The following is a 9,653-nucleotide window of genomic DNA, read 5'->3' as shown; positions in this document are numbered from 1 at the left end:
GCCAACAACTACCTAATACACACAAATGTAAAACAGTAATCTAACAATTCCCCAACAACTACCTAATACACACAAATGTAAAACAGTAATCTAACAATTCCCCAACAACTACCTAATACACACACATCTAAAACAGTAATCTAACAATTCCCCAACAACTACCTAATACACGCACATCTAAAATAGTAATCTAACAATTCCCCAACAACTACCTAATACACACAAATCTAAAACAGTAATCTAACAATTCCCCAACAACTACCTAATACACACACATGTAAAGGGGTGACCCCTCATTGACTGGTGTTAAAGCCTCTCGATGTGCCCTATGAAGAAGAGTATCCAAGTACCTTTTCATCTCAATGACTTTTCATCAAGTTAACTAAGTCATGTGGAAATAATTGAATTAAGGAATTGAACTATGTGTTTATGTGGCCAGACCATGAATAAAAGAAGAGCTCCCTTTTCTTTGCGAGTTTTATAACCAATAATGAAATGCCTATGTTTTGGCTCCAACCAAATTAAAACTATATAAATTAGTTCAGTAATTTATGGATGGATGAAAGGGGTGACATTCTAGTTTCATGTTGTTTGGTGTTGGTGTCCTTTTCATCCCATTGCCTTTCATTTCCTTTGCCACTATTTTCCACATGAAACACAGCCAAATAGATCAAATACATTTCTATATGTGTTATACAAATACATAGCAATCTAAGAAACAACCCAAAACTGTAATATATTTCACTGCTTACATATGCATTATGGTGTTGTGTTAAGCCCATAAAATCATTACTATGAGGACCACATGGTGCGATGGCTGGGACCACACAATCTGTAGTTTATTTTAGGAGATGACATTGCACACTGCTTAGGCCTATGAAATGTATCTGAAATGACCAATTATACAGAAATGACTGAATAAACAGACCACTATTGACAGTGTATTGTAAGGCAGTTAGTGCATTGAGCTTAAACAAAGCCAAAAGGGTGAGCTTTCCAATGAGGTGAATATTAACCATAAATCTCATCAGTAACTACTCTCATCTCTTGATTTTCTTGAGATGACATCAACTTATCTCATCTAGATGTTTTACATTTGGCACATAGCATTGTAAGCAATGATGTGGGAGTAAAACAGGTATGTGTCTGGAGTTTCATTGTGTCAGCACAGCAAGCGCTGGAGAAAGTTTTGCTTGGGGCACCTTCAACTATGAGAGGTCAAGCTTTCATGCTTTGACACATCATTAACTAGGAACTTTGTTTCTCCATAGAGATAGACTGAAAGGCCTCATAATCTGTCCAGGGGAGGGGAGGGGGTTAGCTGTTTCAGCACATGCTTAGCCTGGCCTGGCCTGGTTGGCTGTTTCAGCACATGCTGAGCCTGGCCTGGTCTGGTTGGCTGTTTCAGCACATGCTTAGCCTGGCCTGGCCTGGTTGGCTGTTTCAGCACATGCTTAGCCTGGCCTGGCCTGGTTGGCTGTTTCAGCACATGCTTAGCCTGGCCTGGCCTGGCCTGGTTGGCTGTTTCAGCACATGCTTAGCCTGGCCTGGCCTGGTTGGCTGTTTCAGCACATGCTGAGCCTGGCCTGGCCTGGTTGGCTGTTTCAGCACATGCTTAGCCTGGCCTGGCCTGGTTGGCTGTTTCAGCACATGCTTAGCCTGGCCTGGCCTGGTTGGCTGTTTCAGCACGTACTTTGCCTGGCCTGGCCTGGTTGGCTGTTTCAGCACATGCTTAGCCTGGCCTGGCCTGGCCTGGTTGGCTGTTTCAGCACATGCTTAGCCTGGCCTGGCCTGGTTGGCTGTTTCAGCACATGCTGAGCCTGGCCTGGCCTGGTTGGCTGTTTCAGCACATGCTTAGCCTGGCCTGGCCTGGCCTGGTTGGCTGTTTCAGCACATGCTTAGCCTGGCCTGGCCTGGTTGGCTGTTTCAGCACATGCTGAGCCTGGCCTGGTCTGGTTGGCTGTTTCAGCACATGCTGAGCCTGGCCTGGCCTGGTTGGCTGTTCCAACACATGCTTAGCCTGGCCTGGCCTGGTTGGCTGTTTCAGCACATGCTTAGCCTGGCCTGGCCTGGCCTGGTTGACTGTTTCAGCACATGCTTAGCCTGGCCTGGCCTGGTTGGCTGTTTCAGCACATGCTTAGCCTGGCCTGGCCTGGTTGGCTGTTTCAGCACATGCTGAGCCTGGCCTGGCCTGGAGGACGAGAATCGTTACACTGGGTCTGTATATAGAAGAAGAAATGAATGTACTGGGTCTGCATATAGAAGATGAAATGTATGTACTGGGTCTGCATATACAATGAGAAATGTATGTGCTGGGTCTGCATATAGAATAAGAAAGGTATGTCCTGGGTGTGTATATAGAATAAGGAATGTACTGGGTCTGCATATAGAATAAGAAAGGTATGTCCTGGGTGTGTATATAGAATAAGAAATGTACTGGGTCTGCATATAGAATAAGAAAGGTATGTCCTGGGTGTGTATATAGAATAAGACATTTATGTACTGGGTCTGCATATAGAATAAGAAAGGTATGTCCTGGGTGTTTATATAGAATAAGACATTTATGTACTGGGTCTGCATATAGAATAAGAAAGGTATGTCCTGGGTGTGTATATAGAATAAGACATTTATGTACTGGGTCTGCATATAGAATAAGAAAGGTATGTCCTGGGTGTGTATATAGAATAAGACATTTATGTACTGGGTCTGCATATAGAATAAGAAAGGTATGTCCTGGGTGTTTATATAGAATAAGACATTTATGTACTGGGTCTGCATATAGAATAAGAAAGGTATGTCCTGGGTGTGTATATAGAATAAGACATTTATGTACTGGGTCCGCATATAGAATATGAAATGATTGTACTGGGTCAGCATATAGCTTAAGAAATGTATATACTGGGTCTGCGTATATAATAAGAACTGTATGTACTGGATCTGCATATACAATAAGAAATGTATGTACTGGGTCTGTATATACAGTGCCTTGCGAAAGTATTCGGCCCCCTTGAACTTTGCGACCTTTTGCCACATTTCAGGCTTCAAACATAAAGATATAAAACTGTATTTTTTGTGAAGAATCAACAACAAGTGGGACACAATCATGAAGTGGAACGACATTTATTGGATATTTCAAACTTTTTTAACAAATCAAAAACTGAAAAATTGGGCGTGCAAAATTATTCAGCCCCCTTAAGTTAACACTTTGTAGCGCCACCTTTTGCTGCGATTACAGCTGTAAGTCGCTTGGGGTATGTCTCTATCAGTTTTGTACATCGAGAGACTGACATTTTTTCCCATTCCTCCTTGCAAAACAGCTCGAGCTCAGTGAGGTTGGATGGAGAGCATTTGTGAACAGCAGTTTTCAGTTCTTTCCACAGATTCTCGGTTGGATTCAGGTCTGGACTTTGACTTGGCCATTCTAACACCTGGATATGTTTATTTTTGAACCATTCCATTGTAGATTTTGCTTCATGTTTTGGATCATTGTCTTGTTGGAAGACAAATCTCCGTCCCAGTCTCAGGTCTTTTGCAGACTCCATCAGGTTTTCTTCCAGAATGGTCCTGTATTTGGCTCCATCCATCTTCCCATCAATTTTAACCATCTTCCCTGTCCCTGCTGAAGAAAAGCAGGCCCAAACCATGATGCTGCCACCACCATGTTTGACAGTGGGGATGGTATGGTCAGGGTGATGAGCTGTGTTGCTTTTACGCCACATAACGTTTTGCATTGTTTCCAAAAAGTTAAATTTTGGTTTCATCTGACCAGAGCACCTTCTTCCACATGTTTGGTGTGTCTCCCAGGTGGCTTGTGGCAAACTTTAAACAACACTTTTTATGGATATCTTTAAGATATGGCTTTCTTCTTGCCACTCTTCCATAAAGGCCAGATTTGTGCAATATACGACTGATTATTGTCCTATGGACAGTCTCCCACCTCAGCTGTAGATCTCTGCAGTTCATCCAGAGTGACCATGGGCCTCTTGGCTGCATCTCTGATCAGTCTTCTCCTTGTATGAGCTGAAAGTTTAGAGGGACGGCCAGGTCTTGGTAGATTTGCAGTGGTCTGATACTCCTTCCATTTCAATATTATCGCTTGCACAGTGCTCCTTGGGATGTTTAAAGCTTGGGAAATCTTTTTGTATCCAAATCCGGCTTTAAACTTCTTCACAACAGTATCTCGGACCTGCCTGGTGTGTTCCTTGTTCTTCATGATGCTCTCTGCGCTTTTAACGGACCTCTGAGACTATCACAGTGCAGGTGCATTTATACGGAGACTTGATTACACACAGGTGGATTGTATTTATCATCATTAGTCATTTAGGTCAACATTGGATCATTCAGAGATCCTCACTGAACTTCTGGAGAGAGTTTGCTTCACTGAAAGTAAAGGGGCTGAATAATTTTGCACGCCCAATTTTTCAGTTTTTGATTTACTTAAAAAAGTTTGAAATATCCAATAAATTTCGTTCCACTTCATGATTGTGTCCCACTTGTTGTTGATTCTTCACAAAAAAATACAGTTTTATATCTTTATGTTTGAAGCCTGAAATGTGGCAAAAGGTCGCAAAGTTCAAGGGGGCCGAATACTTTCGCAAGGCACTGTAGAAGAAGAGCAGAAGCTCTGTCGCTGCCGGCCCGCTGTACTCAGTTAGGTCTGGTCATGAAAACTCAACCTGACCTTCAGGTCAGATCCATGGACTTCTCCTGACTTACAGCCTGTCAAACAAACACCCAGTGACCGACTCAATACTCAACATCACAGTTTAGGTTCACAGCATATTTTTAGTCAATGGAAGTGCATGGTATCTTACTGTCACTACAGACATGACTCTGGCCTGATAGTATTCATCAGCTCGTCTGGCTAATGTGGAAACAAAGAGCTATGTTCAAGGACACTCCTGGCCTTGTACTTATCACAGTTCATTTGTAGTTGCTAGGTGCTATGTGTGAGCAGCTAGGGAAGAGGCCGCTGGACAATGGCAGCATGTGTGAATGTATTGGGTCATAATAATCAGCACAAATCCATGAGCATTAGTCAGACACCTAAGTAAAGGTCAAACAACAATACAGCAGCTGCCTAAAATGACCAACACATGAACAGTGGAGGTGGTGATGGGATTGCTGTGAGTGGCCTAAAATGACCAAAACATGGACAGTGGATGTGGTGCTGGAAGTGGCCTAAAATGACCAACACATGGACAGTGGAGGTGGTGCTGGGAGTGGCCTAAAATGACCAACACATGGACAGTGGAGGTGGTGCTGGAAGTGGCCTAAAATGACCAACACATGGACAGTGGAGGTGGTGCTGGAAGTGGCCTAAAATGACCAACACATGGACAGTGGAGGTGGTGCTGGGAGTGGCCTAAAATGACCAACACATGGACAGTGGAGGTGGTGCTGGAAGTGGCCTAAAATGACCAACACATGGACAGTGGAGGTGGTGCTGGGAGTGGCCTAAAATGACCAACACATGGACAGTGGAGGTGGTGCTGGAAGTGGCCTAAAATGACCAACACATGGACAGTGGAGGTGGTGCTGGGAGTGGCCTAAAATGACCAACAAATGGACAGTGGAGTAGTGCTGGGAGTGGCCTAAAATGACCAACACATGGACGGTGGAGGTGGTGCTCGTAGTGCTGGGAGTGACCTAAATGACCAAATCATGAACTGGTTTAGATATTATCTGTCGGAAAGAATGGTTTGTCCTCTGACAAATCAACTGTAAATTTCGGTGTTCCTCAAGGTTCTGTTTTAGGATCACTATTGTTTTCACTATATTTTTTACCTCTTGGAGATGTCATTCGAAAACATAATGTTAACTTTCACTGCTATGCGGATGACACACAGCTGTACATTTCAATGAAACATGGCGAAGCCCCAAAATTGCCCTCGCTAGAAGTCTGTGTTTTAGACATAAGGAAGTTGATGGCTGCAAACTTTCTACATTTAAACTCATACAAAACAGAGATGCTTGTTCTCGGTCCCAAGAAACAGAAAAGAGATCTTCTGTTGAATCTGACAATTAATCTTGACAATCTGACAATTAATAAAAGGTTTTACTGCTAAACTACAAAGCATTACATGGGCTTGCTCCTACCTATTTTCCGATTTGGTCCTACTGTACACGTACACTATGGTCACAAGACACTCCTAATTGTCCCTAGAATTTCTAAGCAAACAGCTGGAGGCAGGGCTTTCTCCTATAGAGCTCCATTTTTATGGAACGGTCTGCTTACCTATGTGAGATACGCAGACTCGGTCTCAACCTTTAAGTCTTTACTGAAGACTCATCTCTTCAGTGGGTCATATGATTGAGTGTAGTCTGGCCCAGGGGTGTGAAGGTGAACGGAAAGGCTCTGGAGCAAGAACCGCCCTTGCTGTCTCTGCCTGTTCGGTTCCCCTTTCTCCACTGGGATTCTCCCCTATTACAGCTGCTGAGTCACTGGCTTACTGGTGCTCTTCCATGCCGTCCCTAGGAGGGGTGCGTCACTTGAGTGGGTTGAGTCACTGACGTGATCTTCCTGTCTGGGTTGGCGCCCCCCCTTAGGTTGTGCCATGGCGGAGATCTTTGTAGGCTATACTCTGCCTTATCTCAGGATGGTAAGTTGGTGGTTGAAGATATCCCTCTGGTGGTGTGGGGGCTGTGCTTTGGCAAAGTGGGTGGGGTTATATCCTGCCTGTTTGGCCCTGTCCGGGGGTATCATCGGATGGGGCCACAGTGTCTCCTGACCCCTCCTGTCTCAGCCTCCAGTATTTATGCTGCAGTAGTTTATGTGTCGGGGGGCTAGGGTCAGTCTGTTATATCTGGAGTACTTCTCCTGTCTTATCCGGTGTCCTGTGTGAATTTATGCTCTCTCTAATTCTCTCTTTCTCTCTTTCTTTCTCTCTCTCGGAGTACCTGAGCCCTAGGACCATGCCTCAGGACTACCTGGCATGATGACTCCTTGCTGTCCCCAGTCCACCTGGCCGTGCTGCTGCTCCAGTTTCAACTGTTCTGCCTGAGGCTATGGAACCCTGACCTGTTCACCGGATGTGCTACATGTCCCAGACGTGCTGTTTTCAACTCTCTAGAGACAGCAGGAGTGGTAGAGATACTCTTAATGATCGGTTATGAACAGCCAACTGGCATTTACTCCTGCATTGCTTGTTGTTTGGGGTTTTAGGCCGGGTTTCTGTACAGCACTTTGAGATATCAGCTGATGTAAGAAGGGCTATATAAATACATTTGATTTGAGTGGAGGTGATGCTGGGAGTGGTCTAAAATGACCAACACAGACAGCGGAGGCGCAGTATGTGTCTCTCTTGGGAGTGAGGGGATTAGGGGGATTCAGAAGCCTAATTAAATTATTGTCTGCTCAATTTTATGACATGACACATCCCAGTTGTTTTTGGCCTCACATATCTTTTTATTCTAAAACATGGAGCATACATGCTTCACTGTACATAAAAATATATGTTTCTACCCACAGCTACTGGCTAAGCTTGAAGTGTTTGTCCTTCCTTTGGTTACATCACAGCCAGACCGAGGCTGCGGTGTCCTCATTACATGTGACCCTGTCTTTCTTTACCTCACGGACGGGCTGTAGATTTTACAGTGACAACTCTATAACAAATTGCTTTATAAGAAGCAGCTGATGGGCCAGTGGGCCCCCTGTCTAGAACGCTCCAGCTGTGGACTCTGAGCGCTCAGCACCATGCCACAATGCGACCATTCCTCCTATTCTGGGCCAGGCTCATGGTCCAGGCTAATTTTGGACAGGAGGACAGTGGCAGGGGAGAGACTCTGCCTGTCCCATCAGATGTCTGTCCTGGCCTGGATGACGACATGGCAACATAGCCAGTCACTACCCGCGTGTCACTTCCTTCGGCCTGTTAATAGATCTCCTCTTACAGGGTCGGGACAGTGCGAACAGTCACTCAGGATATTTTGTGGTTGGAGGTCTGTGAAGGGGTTGTAAATTCTCTCGGTAAATCACAATGGCTAATGTGTTCACCTTGACCTCTCTGGCATGAATTATGTTCACACCTTGTCCAACACACCTACCGGTAGTTGAGGATGATATCATATCACATCCTACTAACTACACCATGACTTATTACTGACTTGCTACAGTACGTCCCTTGGCTCTCTCATGCTGTACCACAACGATTTACAGCATAGTCTGTTGTTGAACCTCCTGGTTGTGGTGGTAACAGACATAGTGCTATTCTAGTACCATTTCTACTTAAAGATCCACTTTCTAGTCTTAGAGGACAGTAAAATGTCTCTAGGTCAAGTGATGGGCTGGCATCAGACATGGGAGCTTAGTCTGCCTCCGCTCTGGCCTTCAGCTGCCCTCAGCCCGGGCTGGCAGATAGGACCTGCCTGAGCCCTAGCCTGTCACAGCAGCTCAGATGTGGCCACTCACAGCTCATCATCCAGGGACTGTGTTTACTGAGAGAGCTTTGCTGGAGGCCAGACATGTCTGTGTTGGCCTCGCAATGCGGCCCTGCTGTCCCACACAGGAATGTTAATGAGGTGAGTGGAGCAGGAGAGGTGACCCACTCTGTTCCCATGCAGGCAGGAGAGGAGGAACCGCCTGTCTGCTGAGAAACGGGTCTGCTACCCCGGTCGGTTGGTCAGCGCATGCTGACCTGCTCCACACTCCATAAGGTCACTCACTCTGAAATGACTTAACTTTGGCTTCAGATATCGGGCCATAGTAAGGAACATGTTGGACCATATAGGAGACATGTTGAATATGAATAACGGAGTGCTGGGTTACTAATGGACTGACTTTGGATGAGACAGAAATTGTATGCATCTACTTCACTGTAACATTTCGAACCACAGATTGTATGAAACAAGTTGAAAAATTTCAATTGAAAAATTTGTGGTCATCCTCAAATCCTTAAAAAACGTAGGTGCTGGGCTAATAAAGAATACATGTGAAGAACAGAAAAGATTCACTGCTTGAATTGGGAGCATAAACAGTGTAGAGGCCTTCCTGTTCTTTATTTTATTTGCAATTTCACAACAGCTGGTGGCTGCCTTTGTGCTACTCTTGATTGAATCAACACACAAAAGACGAACACATACCAGAAGAATACAACATGCATGTTTTGGGTAGAAGCATCAGTGCCTTATTCATGGGAAAGTTGTAAGTGGTGTGGTAATTACAACTTTACATATTTTATTTTCATTTAACCTTTATTTAACTTTAACCAGAGCTGTTAAGTCCAATCCTTTTCTGTTGGCTGTGATTAGAACAAGCGCCATTCATTGTGTGTGTAGTAGAGGTGTGTGTACACAGTGATTTTCCAGTGTTATCTGCTGGCTGGGGGCTTTATACCAGAGACAGCGAGAGTGAGTACCTTTGTCTGCTACGTAATGAAACAGTGACACCTGGTGGAAAGGGCCACAATTAGTGGGATTCAAAAGAGGAACAATTTCAATTGCATGCATTTCCATGATTCCTCACATACTCTCACCCCACCTCCTTCTCAAGATCCACTGGATCAGAAGGTTAGAGTTCCCGCCCCTATGACTTTCTCATCCAATGGGTTTTGTGAATGACACGAGGAGAGAGGACGCAAGGAATAAAGGAAATGCAATTGAGATTCTCTCATAGACCAGAAGAAAGCGATGGACAATCAGTAAAACCAGGAAAG

Source organism: Oncorhynchus masou, chromosome 5 (assembly GCF_036934945.1).
Source record: "Oncorhynchus masou masou isolate Uvic2021 chromosome 5, UVic_Omas_1.1, whole genome shotgun sequence".
NCBI classification, from domain to species: domain Eukaryota; kingdom Metazoa; phylum Chordata; class Actinopteri; order Salmoniformes; family Salmonidae; genus Oncorhynchus; species Oncorhynchus masou.
This window is presented reverse-complemented; position numbering follows the sequence as displayed.